Below are 17,749 nucleotides of genomic sequence, written 5' to 3'. Positions count from 1 at the left end.
ACCTCAGCCGTAGCAATCTCTTACTCGACACATCCCCAAAGGCAAGGGAATTAAAGGCAAAAGTGAATTACTGGGACCTTATGAAGATAAAAAGCTTCTGCACAGCAAAGGAAACAACCAACAAAACTAAAAGGCAACCAACGGAATGGGAAAAGATATTTGCAAATGACATATCGGACAAAGGGCTAGTATCCAAAATGTATAAAGAGCTCACCAAACTCCACACCCGAAAAACAAATAACCCAGTGAAGAAATGGGCAGAAAACATGAATAGACACTTCTCTAAAGAAGACATCCAGATGGCCAACAGGCACATGAAAAGATGCTCAACGTTGCTCCTTATCAGGGAAATACAAATCAAAACCACACTCAGATATCACCTCATGCCAGTCAGAGTGGCCAAAATGAACAAATCAGGAGACTATAGATGCTGGAGAGGATGTGAAGAAACGGGAACCCTCTTGCACTGTTGGTGGGAATGCAAATTGGTGCAGCCACTCTGGAAAACAGTGTGGAGGTTCCTCAAAAAATTTAAAGTAGACCTACCCTATGACCCAGCAATAGCACTGCTAGGAATTTACCCAAGGGATACAGGAGTACTGATGCATAGGGGCACTTGTACCCCAATGTTTATAGCAGCACTCTCAACAATAGCCAAATTATGGAAAGAGCCTAAATGTCCATCAACTGATGAATGGATAAAGAAACTGTGGTTTATATACACAATGGAGTACTACGTGGCAATGAGAAAGAATGAAATATGGCCCTTTGTAGCAACGTGGATGGAACTGGAGAGTGTGATGTTAAGTGATATAAGCCATACAGAGAAAGACAGACACCATATGGTTTCACTCTTATGTGGATCCTGAGAAACTTAACAGAAACCCATGGGGGAGGGGAAGGAAAAAAAAAAAAAGAGTTTAGAGTAGGACAGAGCCAAAGCATAAGAGACTCTTAAAAACTGAGAACAAACTGAGGATTGATGGGGGGTGGGAGGGAGGGGAGGGTGGGTGATGGGTATTGAGGAGGGCACCTTTTGGGATGAGCACTGGGTGTTGTATGGAAACCAATTTGACAATAAATTTCATATATTAAAAAAAATAAAAAATAAAAAAATAAAAAAAAATAAATTTCATCTATGATTTCACTGGTTATAATTGAAGAAGTTTACTTATTTATTTTTTTATTTAAGAGAGAGAGAGTGCGAGTGGGGTAAAGGGGCAGAGGGAGGGAGGGGGAGAGAGAGAGAGAGAGAGAGAGAGAGAGAGAGAGAATCTTAAACAGACTCCACGCTCAGCACAGAGCCTGATGCAGGAGTTGATCCCATGACCCTGGGATCATGACCTGAGCTAAAGTCAAGAGTCGGACGCTCAACCATCTGAGCCACCCATGATGTGCCCTGAGCAAGTGTATTATAAAGAACATATTGCTTTGAAAGCTAAGACAATTTTAATTTTATGCTTCCATTTTAAAAAATATTTATAGGGGCTCCTGGGTGGCTCAATTGGTTGAGCCTCCGACTTCAGCTCAGGTCATGATCTCGCAGCTCGTGAGTTCAAGCCCAGCAACGGGCTCTGTGCAGACAGCTCAGAGTCTAGAGCCTGCTGCAGATTCTGTGTCCCCCTCTCTCTCTGCCCCAACCCACTCACATTCTGTCTCTGTCTCTCTCAAAAATAATAAAAAATAATAAAAAAATAATGAAAATAAAAAATATTTATAACTATAATAATGCACACAAAACATCCACAAATTTTAAAATGTATTATTTAATTTTGTAAAGCTATTTTGAGTAATTCTAAAGTTTAGGGTCAACAAAAAAGAAATTTGGCCACTATCTTCTGTAGTGAAATGGAAGAAGTGATCAAAAGAAATAAGTCCTCAGTATATAATCTACAGTATAGTGACAATAGTTAATACCACTGAATTAAAATTTTTCAAAGTTACTAAGAGAGTAGATCTTAAAAGTTTTCATCACAAGAAAAATAACGTATAACTATATGAGATGATGAATGCTGACTTACTATGGTGATCATTTCCCAACATATGAATACATTGAATCATTATGTTATACACCTGAAACTAAATAATGTTATATGTCAATTATATCTCAATTAAAAAAATAAATGTGGCATTTCTTTGTCTACTGTTACCAGAATATTGTATATGCCTCATGTACAAAAGCATGTATGACTTTTAGCCAATAGTATTTTAATACTTAAAGTGACTTCTATAGTTATGTTCCACAATATTTTCTTCAATATAAATGGAAAAAAGTTATGACTTTTTAATATAAGAGAAAATGATGCATGGTTTCTCTTTATTCTATGACAACTACAAGGATGGTAATGAAGAACTTTCCCCAAAATGGTTAAACTGTATTTAATTTGCATGTGGTTAAGGTAATAGTTAATAAAATGGATATCAGAAAATCCTTAACAATCCATTGACCCATTTTCTGGCCTCTTATTCTTATTTTTTCTAAAAGGTTTAGAAAATATAATCATCATAATGATAGGAAAAAGAAAACCTTATCTAACTTGATAAATGTCATAAACTGAGTTCCTTTTAATAGTAAAACAGAGGCGCCTGGGTGGCTGTTGTTTAACCATCCGACTTCAGCTCAGGTCATGATCTCACAGTTTGTGAGTTTGAGCCCTGTGTCGGGCTCTCTCAGAGCCTTGAGCCTGCTTCAGATTCTGTGTCTCATTCACTCTCTGCCCCTCCCCCACTTGTGCTGTCTCTGTCTCTCAAAAATAAGTAAATGTAAAAAATTTTTTTTAAATAATAAAACTTAAATTTACAAACTTAAAATGTGTCTTGATGGTTTGTGTGATTTCTTAAAATTGTTTGTACACAGTTTTTCTTGGATAAATTTTAATCAGCACACTTTCCATCCACAGTAATTTGTAATATGTCATTCTAATTAACAAGAGAGGATATACACTGTGAATTATATCTATGTTAAATAGATGTGCATGTTAAGTTGAGTGTCACACATAAAAATGAATGATGAGCAGCTCAGTCTTCTCAGTACTGTCAGAATTACTCAGTATTTTAGCACTTTGAAAGCCTCATTTAACCACCATCTGTGCATTGTGTGGTTTATACACCTTTTACTTCTTCCTGAAAAGTTTGGGATTTCTTTCTCATTACCTGTCATAACCAATCACTGACCAATGGAGTGTGATATACATTGATTCTGGTGGAAAGATTGTCTTAAGTTAGCTCCCCTTCAGACATCCATTGTCTTACTGAACACCGAATTTATTTTACTTGGCCAAGGGAAGTCTGGACCCAGCAAAGTTCAAAAAGGTGAGACTAAGTGCAATGGTGAAAGATGGCAAATCAGAATGAGACTACTCTGAATTGTCTTAATTTTCTCAGGTGACTTGCTTGAGGAGCCATTTAATAAAACTGGCAATATCCTAGAGATGAGGGTTTTAGAAGGGCAGCATAGAAATTTTAAGTTCTGAATAGCAGAGAACATTTCCCTTCTCTCTCCCTTCCTCATTTTATTAATATTATCATATAAATGAAAAGTTTTTTTTTAATTTTTCACATTTATTCATTTTTGAGAGAGAAAGATACAGAGAGACAGAGCATGAGTTGGGGAGGGGCAGAGAGAGAGGGAGACACAGAATCTGAAGCAGGCTCCAGGCTCTGAGCTGTCAGCACAGAGCCCGACACGGGGCTCGAACTCACAGACTGTCACATCATGACCTAAGCCGAAGTCGGACACTTAACCGACTGAGCCACCCGGGCGCCCCAAATGAAAAGTTTTTTTTAAACACTTTGTTTTATTCAATTCCCATAACATCCTTTGAATTATATAAGCCTGATACCATTACTCTGCTGGTATATATAATAAAATCAAGGCACAGAGAGAGCATTATATATATTTCAAGATTATAGTCTCAAAGTGAACTATATGTGTATGTGTGGTATAGGCCATCACTTGCCACTCATTTGCCCACAGTAGATGTCACTATGAGTCATGATATAATTCATAAATTACAATTTCTAGAAAAAGGAAAATCTAGCCCAGTGAACTAGCATGCCAGCAATTTTCTTCTAAGGGAAGACTGGGAAGCTGATGAAAATCTTTGATTTTAATCTATTATACTCTTTCTTGCAGAATTCCAAGATACCATAACCTGGAGATTAATTTTCCAGCCAATTGTCTGGTGAAAATATCGTATCTTCTCCCCTTCATCTCAACACTTATTTCTCTCTTTCTTCTTTCCCACCCCCAACCTTGTTTTCTTTTGCATTGTAGAGAATTAGCTAATATTGTTTTTATCTTCTATTCTCCAAATCTTTCAAGATTGTTTTATTATAAATGGGGCAACTTTAAGCACTGAATGTTCTATGAATGTTTGAGATCAAATTGAACTAATTAAAAGTGACAAATATTTCCAAGCCATTTAAAGCACCCATTATACCTCCCAAATTATAAAGCTTAGAATACGGTCCTGATTCTCCAAAACATTAATGCTATATGACTACACACACACACACACACACACACACACACACATTACTATAATTACATTTACTTATCTAGTAAAAGCAGGATAATATAAGCATATTCCTGTCTCTAGACAGAATAATGGAGTGACTCATGAGATAACATTATTTGCACTTTTAGAAGAAAGCAGTGTAATCACCAACCTGACTTAGTAGTCTCTAGTCTGCTTTAATAATTTTAATACTTGCTTTTTAGTGCTTTCAAAAATAGAATTTTTATTAGATTTTTTATTATTAGTAACAATTCATTTGAAGTCTGAAGAGAAATTATTTTTAAGTAACTATTATTTTCTTTGTTACCTATATCAGATTTTTTTTATAGTCTAGACATCAAGCAAATCTTGGATTTATTACAGATTTCTCTAAGCAATTACATAGTATTTTTAAATCAATGATAATGATGCTTTAAATTTTACTAAGCGGTTAACAGTTTGCGCCTATTATGCTCTCACTTATCCCCATGACTTTTTGGTTATTCAATATTAAGAGATGCCACGAGATTTTTAATTTCCTAATTTAGTTTAGGACTGGTTCAGGTCTGATTTTTCCTTCTTTCTTTCATGAACTCTTATGTTTTATACCAAATGGTGGGATCATATAATCCTTTAGAACTCATTCTTCTGTATTTTTCTTACCTGTCTTAGGTTTTTTGAAAGAGTAGTATATACTCAATCACTCTAATTCTTAATTTTGCATTAATTTCTCAATGTACTATGATTGGATTAGTTTTGCCTTATTTCATTGAATCTATTTTAACTTAATTTCCAGAGAGCCTCCTTATATATCAAACCAAATAGATGTCATTCAGTTTCAAACTTTCTTCCTATTTTTCCTTTTGTAACTTGAAAATAGTATCTATTATTTCTTTATTAAAATCCTACTCATTTTGTGTCAAATATACAACTGGTAGATATCCAAATTTCTACATGAAACTCACAGCTTAATGTTTCCCCCTAGATGTCCTGATAGCTGAACTCCAATATATACCACATTTATCACTTTACAATCCCCAACCAGTTTTCTCCTTATCTTGGTTTCTACTAGTGGTACAGCTATCAGTCCAGTGGCCCAGATGGAGGCCATCCATATCTTTTACCCATCGGCTATATCCAGTTAGTTACTAAGTACTATAAATCCTCTAAAGAGAGCTTTGGTACTCTTTTTAATCCATTTTATTTGTTCCTTCAAGAAATATGTATTAATTACTACTATGCTCCAGCTATTTCTGTACGAGTTGTCAATATTAGTGAGAAAAATAGGCAAGTCCTGATAGTGATGAAACTTTCAATAGAAGAAGGTAGAAAAATAATAAACAAATGGACAAATCAATGAATTGTTTCAATTATCTATTGTTGCTGAACAATAGATACATTTTAGTGACTTCGTAACTAGTTCATTATACTCACAACTGTGAGGTCAGGAATTCAGGCAGTGGTGCCTTTTCTTTGCTGCATGATGTTTGCAGCATCAGCTGAGGTAGCTCAAACAACTAGAGAGATTTTAGATAGCTCAACTGGGTCAATTTTCTAGGGCCTAAACTCTCCACTTGGCATTTGATAGTGCTGAAATGTCTAAAATGGCTTCTTCACTGGTACCTGGGCTGGCCCGCATCACTCTCTTTACAGGGACACCTTCCACTATCTCAGAGCAAAGTGGCCGGAAGGCAGTCGGATTTCTTCCATGATGGTAATTTTCTAAGAGTAGTAAAATGGAAACTATTGGTCCTCTTATTAAACGATGGGGCCAGAATTGAAATAGCATTACTTTTGCCATATTGTATTGGTTGAAAGCAGTCACAGTCTTGCCCAATAGTATATGGGGACATTTCTGGTTTATTCTGGGAGACAAATGCTCCCACCAGAAACATTCAGAATTCTGTGGACTTCCCTTAAATCCTGCTTTGGTAATTTTTTTTTCCTAATGTTTAATTTTGAGAGAGAGAGAGAGAGAGAGAGCGAGCACACATGCACATGCATGTGTGTGCTTGAGCTGGGTTGGGGCAGAGAGAGAGGGAGACACAGAATCTGAAGCAGGCTCCAGGCTCTGAGCTGACAGCACAGAGCCCTACATGGGGCTCACACTCAAGAACTGTGAGATCATGATCTGAGTTGAAGTCAGATGCTTAACCAACTGAGCCACCCAGGAGCCCATGCTTCGGTGATCTTGAAGCTGAATGAGGCGGTTGACTAGGAGCACTGCTTTTGTCTGAACTTGCTTTCCTTTCTTCCTCCTTCTTTTTTTTCATTAGCTCAATAGGCTCATAATGAATCTCCTTGCCTCTAGCAATATTTTCTTTCCCTCTATACTACACATTTCAGACAGAGAAATCTTTCAAATTGAAAATATGTCTCATCAGTTTTTGTTTAAAATCACTCAGTGCTTCTCTAAAACTTTTTTGATAATGGTTGAATTTCTGAGCTCTTATTGCTTTCCCCATGAAGTATTCTATATTCTAGATCTCTGATCAAACACAGGCTATGTTTTCATCACAGTTTTCTGGATGTGTCATGTTTACTTCAGTACCTCTTAATTCTTTTTTCCTGACTGTAATTCCTAAATAGCTTCTCCATCCTTGTGGTGCCATTAGATATCATAAAGCATTTTTTCTTGCAAATTATAAACGGTATCTCTTCCTCTTTGGTGAATAATGCCAGCACGAGGACGTACAACTTGCCAGAGCATGTGCCAATTTCGACCATATGGTAATATGTCAACATTGCCAGATACCCTTGTGTGGCGATTAATACTTACCAATGTACATGGAGGCACAGCTCTGATATCCTGATGCTGGCTTTGAGTTCACACTCACTCTTCATAACCTGTATGAGTTATCACCTTTGGAAAATACCCTCTGACACGTCTTGGGAAGAAATGATACATCTCTCTTTGTAGCTACTATTGTACCTGCATATATATACTCTTACTCAAACACTTAGTCACACTGTGTTGTTACTTGCTTACATGTAAACACCTATTTTAGAAAGGCAGATTTTTTAAAAATAAAATTTTTAAGTGTTTTTATTTAGTTTTGAGAGATAGAGCTCAAGCAGCAAAGAGAGAGGGAGAGACACAGAATCTGAAGCAGGCTGCAGGCTCTGAGCTGTCAGTACAGAACCCGACGTTGGGCTCAAACTCATGAACCACGAGATCATGAACTGAGCCAAAGTTGGACACTCAATTGACTGAGTCACCCAGGCACCCCATAGGAAGGCAGATTTTCTTTCCTTTCCTTCTTTCCTCCTTTCATTCTTGAGAGACTCCTTTTTCAGTTCTGTAGCCCTAAGGCCTGGTGATACTTTTGGAATCTGGTTATCACTGTAATAGCAAACATTAATATCACTTTCAATGTGCTAGATGCCCTACTAATGCTGTGCATATTTTACCTCACTTAACACACAAAATGTTATGAGGAATATGATAACCTCATTTTACAGATAAACAAAGTTAGGTCACTTGCTTATATTACCATTGTAAATATTTTAAAAGCCGGCTCTTAGACATCAGTGTTTACAAACACAAGCACACTTGTGTGTGTGTGTGTGTGTGTGTGTGTGTGTGTATAACACATAAATATATGTGTGTTTACACATATAAATATGCATACATATTTATATATTAAATATTTATGTATTATAAAATATATATACACACATAAATATTTGTTATATACTTATATATACATATGTATATACAAAGTGTATATTTACATATTATATGTAATTAAATATAGAACTTATAAATATATGTGTGCAAATTTAAACTAAAAAGTAATTGCAATGATTGTTTAAAACTTGAAAAAGGGATTTTTAGGGAACAGTATTTTCCCAGTGCTAATGTTTACAATTAGAAGTGCACGGTAATGAAAGGGAGACCAAATTTGTTACTTTTATATTGCTGCCTTTGAGGTCTCTAAGGACAATGGGCTCCACCTACTTCATGTATCTAAAGCAATCACTCCCACTGTAACACACCTCGGACCCCTCAGCAGCTGGCTCTACCCAAAGTAAGGGATTACCTTTTCTGAATTCTCAAATCATTGCTAGGCCAAGTCATGTTTCCAAAGGGCTACATCAATGTAGAGGTGCCACCTCCCCCCCACCCTTTTCTTTAATTGCACAGTTATCTTATGAGTTAGAGGTAACTCAGAATTCTAGGCAGGAATAATAGAAGTGACAAGGCACTTTGGCATGAAAGACGATGACATTCAGAAAACTGGTATTAGGGCTAAGTGCTGAGTGAGGAGAGAGTGAACAGAGAAGGAGGTCATGTCAGAATATCAAAAGCTTAGAGTACTAATCAATGCAAATGTAAGGAACTGGAAATTAATTCTATTTTCTTTGGGGGGATAACTGAAAGTCATTAACTGAAATTTTCAATATGGAAATAACTTTCTGGCCACAGTGGGGAAGATAGAAGGGTAGAGAGTAAAAGTGAAGGCAGGGATCATTAGGAACCTTTTGAAATCTTAAAGAAGAAATAATGGCTCTGAACTAGAACAGCATTACTGGTAAGTGTACACCTTCCACGGCTGCAAAACCAATGCAGCAGCAGCTGAGAAGTGACAGAAGTCAGAATATTTCTGGTGAGAACCCTGAGGTCCCAGATTCTCTGGGAACTGTCTCATGTAGGGACTTCTGTTCCTCCGATACCTCACATGAAACTGAACCATGAGATAAAGTATGTTATGTGAATTCATTGCTGTTTTCAGGCCAGATGAAAAAAAAAAAAAAACTTCAAAAATTAAAAACAAATTAATTGTTTTGAACAATTGAAACTGAACAGCTCAAGTCTTCAAAGTACATGTCATCAGATTATGTTGTACATAAGCCCTCAGTGTTGCAATTATTTATCACCCAATAGCTACTGCCTCTCATTTATATCACCCTCTCTCAGCCACTACTCCTGACAGCATCCTTGATGATTCCTTGGATTATAGATGTTGCATTATGATCCAGTTGACTTGCTTGCTTCAAATAACTTTGTCTTTCAGTCCATTCCGTTAGCTACCACATCCGTGCTATCAAATCTGCCATCAGCAATAATTGTACACCTTCTGTAAGTCTCACTTTCAAGTATTCCAATCTTTGGGCACTGCTTCTTATAATTCCAGTTTAGTATTTCTTAAACCTGTAATCCAATAGTTCCTTAAACCTAATAGTGTCTCTTATCCACTGATATCCCTCATTTTCACATCCATTAGCCCCTTCATGTTCTCATTTGCCTTTTTAGCCAATTGATTTCAGTTTGCATCATTAAAATCACTTCATCGCATGTACCTCAATTCTCTTTTCTCTTATCATTCTTTCCAAGAACAACCTCAGATATTGTTAAATATAGGATTTGCATCTACCACCTCTTCTCCCAGCCAGCTAAAAATGACTAGAGAAAACTTTTAAGAGAAATATACACTGGCCTCACTTTAAATGTGTTACCACAAACCGCAGGTGATTCCTCTTAAGGTCCTGGCAATCCTGCAGCATTTCCCAAGGCAATTTACACTCTTACTCTCTGAGAGGACTATTTCACACCTACTCTTCACTGTATTCTTATTTTACTTGTTTCTAATTTCCTTGAGAAATGTAAGTGATCTGAAAGGAACTTATTCTCAACATCCAGAGCTACTATCCTACTATTTCTGTATCCATATATATTCATCTTATGGTAACGGATGAATTGACTTTACTCCTATCTAAGGCTAAAATCACTGAATGTACACCAGAACCTGTGGCCTGCTGAATTTGAGCAAGAAATAAACTTGAAATTTGATAGCTCTTGAAATTGAGGGTTGTTTCTATAACAAAACCTGAGTTATTCAGACTAACTCATGAATATGAAAATACCATTATATTATTTTCCTATTGCTGCATAACAAATTACTACAATTTAGCAGCATAAATCAGCACACACGCACTATCTCACCATTTCTGTGGCTCAGGTGTCCAGGCACAGCTTAGCCGGGTCCTCTGCTTGGTGTGTCCCAAAGTCTGTAAATGAGGTTTTTTCAGGTTATACCTTCATCTGGAGACTTGACTGGGAAATAATCCACTGGAAAGTTTCTTTGAGTTGTTGGTAGAATTTGTTTCCTTACAGCGGCGTCACTATGGACCCTGACTTAGTGCTGCCTGTTGCCTGAAGTTCTCTCTTGGATCCTTGAGGCTGCACACAATCACTTGAAGATAAACTTCTCCAACAGAATCCCTCACCTCAAGGAGAGTCTCTGGCTTCTTTTAAGGGCTTTCACCTGATTGAGTCCTTTGAAGGGCTTTCACCTAATCAAGTCTTTTCTTTAAGGGTTTCCACCTGACTAAGACCATGCAGGACGCTCCATCTCTTGATTAGTTCACAATAAACCTGGACCTTAATTATTTACACAGAATCCCTTTACGTTTGCCATGTTCTATTGACTAGTAGTTAATCTCCTGCACTCAATAATACCCAGTTTTGAAGTCCAAAATCCAAAATTATCCTTGACACCTATGAATACTATACCATACTTAATTTTTTCCATTGAGTTTACTAATGAAAACTGTTTAACTTTGTCACTTTTTCTCTATGTTTGATTCTCATCACTGTAATCTGATCCCAGTTACTAAAATATTTAAATTATACTCTGAAAATCTTAACAGCATTGTATATCTTTACCTAATCATATTTTTGTCTACGTATTTTGTATTTAAATGTATTTAAATGATTATATTAAGCAGAATTCTAAGATGGTCTTTACGATTCCTGTAAAGATTCTTGTGTTACAAGGCTGGATATGACACTAAACTAAACAGAGCAGAAGCTTGAGGGGCTTGATATTCAAGCTTGAGATTTTCTTTCTTTCTTTCTTTCTTTCTTTCTTTCTTTCTTTCTTTCTTTCTTTCTTTCTTTTTCTCTTTCTCTTTCTTTCTTTTTTCTTCTTTCTTTCTCTTTCTTTTTCTTTCCTTCTCTCTCTCTCTTCCTTCCTTCCCCCCTCCCTCCTTCCCTTCCTTCCATTTTCCTTCCTTCCATAACAAAAGATTTGGAAATTGATTATCTGGTATTCCAATGGTTTGACGCACATAGAGTTTTGCAATTACATTGGATTATGGCAAGCCAATAAAGTTCAGAGTCATCAAAGTTCAAGCAAGTAGCATGGAGTGGGCAAAGAGCCAGACTAGCCAATCTTACGTGGGCAAGAATAATGGTTGTCAAGGTAAGATAAATACACAAGCAACTGCAGCATGAAGGATACCTCTATGTGACCTGCTTTTACAAAGTCTGTCAGTTTTCATTAATAACTTCAGAGTATTTTCTAGTGCTCCAGTCCTTATAAGGAGATGTCTTTTCAAGAATATATAACATGTAACTTAATCAAATGTTCACTTATGCCAGACAGCACACAAAAAGGACCTTTACTTATAATAATTCTTATTTTCTTTACCTGGACCACAAATGCACCGAAGTAGATTAAGTATTAGTTAATGGCAAACTACAAACATGGCCCATATATGCCCTCTTTTATTTGGACTTATTCTATAGCCCTATGATTTTGCAGTTTTTCTACTCTATTTCAGACAGGGTGGGTAAATTTAATTCTGAGGTGATTGGTTAGCCAGTCAAGTGTTTCCAAATTCATAAACTGCATTTTCTAAAATAGCATTTGCCAATGACAAAGCTGATATGTTAATTCCATCTGTCTTCTTTCTGCATCCATCTCTTAATTAGTTCCTAACTCATGAAGAAAAGAGGAGTTTTATACAGGTATCTCTCAAACTCCATATATAACAAATTGCTTTTGATTGCACCTTGGGATATTGGTGCTTATTTTTTAATTAGGGTGGTCATATAATTTACCATCCAAACATGGATGTTTAGAATGAAAGGGAGCATTAGCAATAATTAGCCATCCTCTTTAGTAACTATGGAATACTGCATCAATTAGTTTTGCAGCATACGTACTACTCCGAGATATAGTGACTTGAAAGAGCTATAATGTATTATCTCATTTTCTGTGGTTTTGCTGGATAGCTTTTCCAGTTTCATCGGTTTTTCTAGTCTGGGAAAACTAGGCTGAATGATGTAAGGTGGGCACACATATGTCTAATAGATGTGGGTAGGCCTCCTATGGGTTGGCATCCCTCTGCTCAAAGTGGTCTCATATTTGCCAGCAGGCTAAGCCCAGGTATCACATGGCAGCCCCAGGTTTCAAATGAAGAGCACAGGAGGACAAATCCCTAAGTATAAACATTTTTCGAGTCTGCTTTCCCAGATCTCATTGGCCAAAACTAGTCATATGAACCAAACCCAGAGTTCATATGGAAAGGGACTATTCGAGGAAATGGATAGGGGAAGACAAAATAAATGAAGACTACTACAAAAACAATCTAGTACCACTATCCTTAATTGCTGTTCTGGAAGTGTATCTGACATATTAAAAGATACAGCCCCATTCTAAATATTAGCTTATTTAACTGAACAGAAGTCTGAATCATTTCCTTTGATTAGAAATAAAACTAAAAGTTTTAGGTTTGTAGTCATTTCATAGTCATTCAAGAAATGTCACATTTTTGTTTTTAATTAGTCAGATGAATTTTGCCTCCAACCCTACATCCTAACAGACAGAAATTTGAAAACTCGTGATACTTGAATTTTCTCCTTCTGTAACAATGGGCCAAAATATTGAGATTTTACCAAATGCAAATGTAATCGGGGTGTCCTCTCCTGGCTCAGTGTGGTCACCACTAAGATAGACAAATGATGTTCCCTGTCATGGTGCCCTCAGGTATACTTACTCTGCTGTTTTCATTCAAGCTGGGGGTAGAGAAAACTGTATGACTTTGGTAACCTTGGCTTATCAACCTACTCTTCTCTCTTAGATGTGCTGGTTGGTCATTTCCTCTGAGATGCTGCTTCCTCCCTTGGAGAGCCACCAGAATCAAAGAACCAAATGCTGTTTCTCCTGCAATCATCAAACTTTTTACTCTTTCCAGTTCATTGGAATTTAAAATAAGTTTCTGGCCTGAAGAAAGTCTCCATTCAAACTCTATTCCCTTCAATAGGGTTAGGATTTCCTGGTGGAGGTGGAAATGAAGTCTTTTTGATTTTTTTTAATATCTATAAGTTAAATGATTTAATTAAATTAATTTAATTGTGGAAAGAATTTGACATGACATCTGATTTATTAACAAACTTTTAAGTGTGTAATATATTACTATTGATATATTCGTAATATATTACTAATATATTACACTATATTATAGCAGATTTCTAGAACTTATTCATCTTGCTTCATGGGAACTTTAGCCTGTTGATTAGTCTTCCGGAAACATATATGCCACTCTTTGATTCTATGAATTTGACTATTTTAGATACCTCATATAAGTGGAGTCATGCAGTATTAGTTTTTCTGTGACTGGCTTATTTCACTTGGTGTAATGTTCTCAAGGTTCATCAATGTTGTCTCATAGTGCAGAATTTCCTTCTTTTCTAAGGCTAAATAGTATTCTATTGTATGTATATAACACATTTCCTTTATCCATTCTTCTGTCAATGGACATTTGTTTCTACATTTTGACTTTTGTGACTAATGTTGCAATGGTCATAGGAGTGCTAATATCTCTTTAAAATCCTGATTTCAGTTCCTTTGTAAAATTACCTTGAAGTGGGAAGTGGGGATTATTGGATGGTATTGTAGTTTTATTTTTTTTATGTTTATTTATTTTTGAGAGAGAGAGACAGACAGAGCATGAGTGGGGAGGGGCAGAGAGAGAGGGATACACATAATCTGAAGCAGGCTCCAGGCTCTGAGCTGTCAGCACAGAGCCCACCGCGGGGCTCAAACCCACAAGCCGTGAGACCATGACCTGAGCTGAAGTCAGATTCTTAACCGACTGAGCCGCCCAGGCATCCCTGTAGTTTTATTTTTAATTAATATTTTTAGGAAACTCCACTCTGCTTTCCATAGTATCTGGGGAATGAAGTCTTAAAGACTTTTCTTCTTCTTCTTCTTCTTCTTCTTCTTCTTCTTCTTCTTCTTCTTCTTTTTAATGTTTATTTTTGAGAGAGAGAGAGAAAGAGAGAGAGAGAGCAGGGAGGGGCATAGAGAGAGAGGGAGACACAGAACCCAAAGCAGGCTCCAGGCTCTGACCTGTCAGCACAGAGCCCGATGCGGGGCTGGAACTCACAAACCACAAGATCATGACCTGGGCCAAAGTTGGATGCTTAACTAACTGAGCCACCCAGGCACTCTTTGAAGACTACTTCAAATTAGATTCTGCTACATCCAAAAAAAAATCGTTTCCTAATTGCTTGAGAAGAGATAGGGGGAAAGAGGAAAACACAAATGTGTAACTTGAAAAATTATCCAGTTTCATGCTCATATCAAAATGGCCTTTTTACTTATTTTTTAATATTGATTTTTTTAAGTTAATTTATCTATTTTGAGAGAGAGGGGGGGAGAGAAAGAATCCCAAGCATGTTCCATGCTGTCAGCGCAGCTGATGTGGGGATCCCACAAACCATGAGATCATTCATTACCCAAGCTGAAATCAAGAGTTGGATGCCCAACTGAATGAGCCACCAGGTGCCCCTCAAAATAGCCTTTTTAGAATTTATAAGGTAAACTTTTCAACAGTATTTTGAGTAATAGCAGCATCATTGAAAACCATGGACTCCCTCCATGCTTTAAATTTGAATGGCAAAATACATGGAAGTATAAACTCTTGTACATTTATTTTCCTCTCTAACTCTCATTAATTGGCACAGTATTCAATGTTTTACTGGGAAATAATGCATTGATGAGTAAGTAAAGCTAGAAGAGCCAAGTAAAGAGCATAGTACTGCAGTACTTTTTGGCATGTTCTTAGATTTTTAGGTTTCTAAATATCATGCTAGGTGTACAAAATAACATTTTTGATTTCTGAGTTGAACTGCTAATAGAAAATGCTGTGGGATGGAAGAGAAGTAAATAAGCAAAGATAAAAAAAAAAAGTACGCTTTTAAGTGTTTACAGAGAAGAAAATTAAAAAAAAAAATAATAGAAAAGTCGATAGTAAGCCTCTTGTGTGATAAAAAGTGATGGTAAAATAGAGAAAAGAGATTGATTGGCGCCCGTTTACCAGCAGTAAGCCTGGGGGAAGCAGACTACTTCTCTAGGCACCAACAAATCCAGCAACCTGTCAAGTACTCACTCAACATGGCATCTACTTCCCAGATAACAGAGGATAAGGGCAAAATCACCATTACTTTTGGTATTTATGCCTTTCAGGACACAAGTAACTCTGAGCAATTAAATTATACACATAACTTTTTGATCTGCACATTTGTTTATTTTAACCTGCATAAAGTGAATCCTGTATTATAAAAGCATTGGATTTTTGTTGTTGTTGTTGTTGTTGTTGTTGTTTTCAATTCTTACAGCTTAGTTCTACATTTCTAATTGTTCTTCTAGTTTAAGCAAATGTGCATACTGGATAGCATTTGTACCCATAAACATTTGTTAAAAGGGCATTCTATTTAATTCCTTTCCCTGAATTTGAATTAATATATTTTTATTACCCCAGAAATATTAGTTTATTCCCTAAATATGACTAGGTGGATACTTGAGTTAACTGCTAAATTAGTAGATGTGGAGATTTCATTTTGAGTGCAATTTTGGAAACTGTCTTACCTTTTTCTCCTAAGAATTTGCCTGGTCTCATGGAAATTTATAAGGACCTCATATTTTCTTTGATAAGTAAATATTCCATGTTCTTTTTTCTCACCCTTTTTTAAACCGTACTTAGGATAATTCACATAGCATAGAATAACAAGCATCGTACTTTTGATTAAGCTTTAGTCAGAGATAGTGACATTCATCATTTAATTATATGTTCAATATTAATTACACTTTTCTTTCTAGAACTTAGCACAATTTAAATCCATTTACCATGTTCCAACATAGCACAGCTATTATTGCTGTGAACTTTAATTCTTTTAATATATGTTTTATACCTGTTTAGATAATATTTTACCATATATTATATTAGTATATTTTAGACATACTTTCAATGTTTATTATTCCTTCTTAAATCCAGAAGTTTTTATCTAGGATCATTCTTCTGATTTAAAAATCCCCTCATTCAAAAATTTGATTTGGTGAATGTTCAAAAATTTTATCTATAAATATGTTTATGTCACCTTCATTTTTGAAAACTATTTTACGGGCTCACAATTTTAAGATGGCAGTTCTTGTTCTTCTCATTCAATAGTTTAAAAATACCAGCCTACTGTCTTTGAGCTTATACTGCTTTTGTTAAGAAGTTAGTTGTGAATCAAATGATCATTCCTTTGGAAGTACTCATTGATTTGGTGGTAAATAATACACTATTTACTATTAAGATTTTCCCTTTGTCATGTTTTTTAACAGTAGTCTTATGATGTGTCTATATATGGTTTAGTTTTTCATTCTTTCTTTTTTATATATCTGATTTGTTTTTTTTAGAACTTAGATCTGTAGCTTAATGACTTGTTGGTTTTAGAAAATTTTTGGTTACTTTCTTCTCAGATACTTCTGCACCGTTCATTTGTTCCTTTTCCTATGGGTACCTATTACATATATATGAGACATTCTCACTATAGAAATATGTATATACACACACAATGTACTTAGCCATACTGAGGGCCTATAAGTGGGACTGTGATACCCCAGTAGGATGGAAATGGGGCAAGCTGCCATGTGATCAGAAATATTAAGAGTTCGGTGCTCGCTTCGGCTGCACATATACTACAATTGGAATGATATAGAGAAGATTAGCACGGCCCCTGTGCAAGGATGACACGCAAATTCGTGAAGTGTTCCGTATTAAAAAAAAAAAAAGAAAGAAATATTAAGAGTTGGGAAAGCCAAGGACACTAGTCACTAATACTGTTTTCTTAGTCATGTTGGATAATGGTCATCATCAAATCTCCAATAAGGATAAACTGGGAGTGGATATCTCTTAAAATGTTTTTATTTCAGATTCAGATACAAATCCTTTTGTCATTTTCACTAAATCTGGGATTTTAATGCTTCAATAGGATGAATTTTTGTTCCTTAAAATGATGTTATTTATGTCACTCAAAATTGTTATTCTCATGGGTAAGAATAGGCAAACTTCCTCACAAAATGATGTCTTTATAGGGTAATTTTAACTAAGCTATATATTGCATTATTTACTTGAACACAACTATATGATGATTAACAACAAAACATTCCATTTAATTTAATAAAAGCTTG

At 35.9% G+C, this 17,749-nt stretch overlaps 1 non-coding gene across 1 annotated transcript; it reads left to right on the top strand.

Moving 5' to 3' along the window:
* Positions 1-17,233: 17,233 nt before the first annotated feature.
* Positions 17,234-17,340, top strand: LOC128775135 (U6 spliceosomal RNA). The gene has a single exon (XR_008419786.1). It is a non-coding gene; the product is annotated as a U6 spliceosomal RNA (small nuclear RNA).
* The last annotated feature ends 409 nt before the right edge of the window (positions 17,341-17,749 follow it).

The sequence above is a fragment of the Panthera pardus genome, unplaced genomic scaffold, assembly GCF_024362965.1.
Source record: "Panthera pardus isolate Hobbes unplaced genomic scaffold, ASM2436296v1 HiC_scaffold_6, whole genome shotgun sequence".
Taxonomy (NCBI): domain Eukaryota; kingdom Metazoa; phylum Chordata; class Mammalia; order Carnivora; family Felidae; genus Panthera; species Panthera pardus.
The sequence above is the reverse complement of the archived record's forward strand: the minus strand, read 5'-3'. Positions and strand labels throughout refer to the sequence as shown.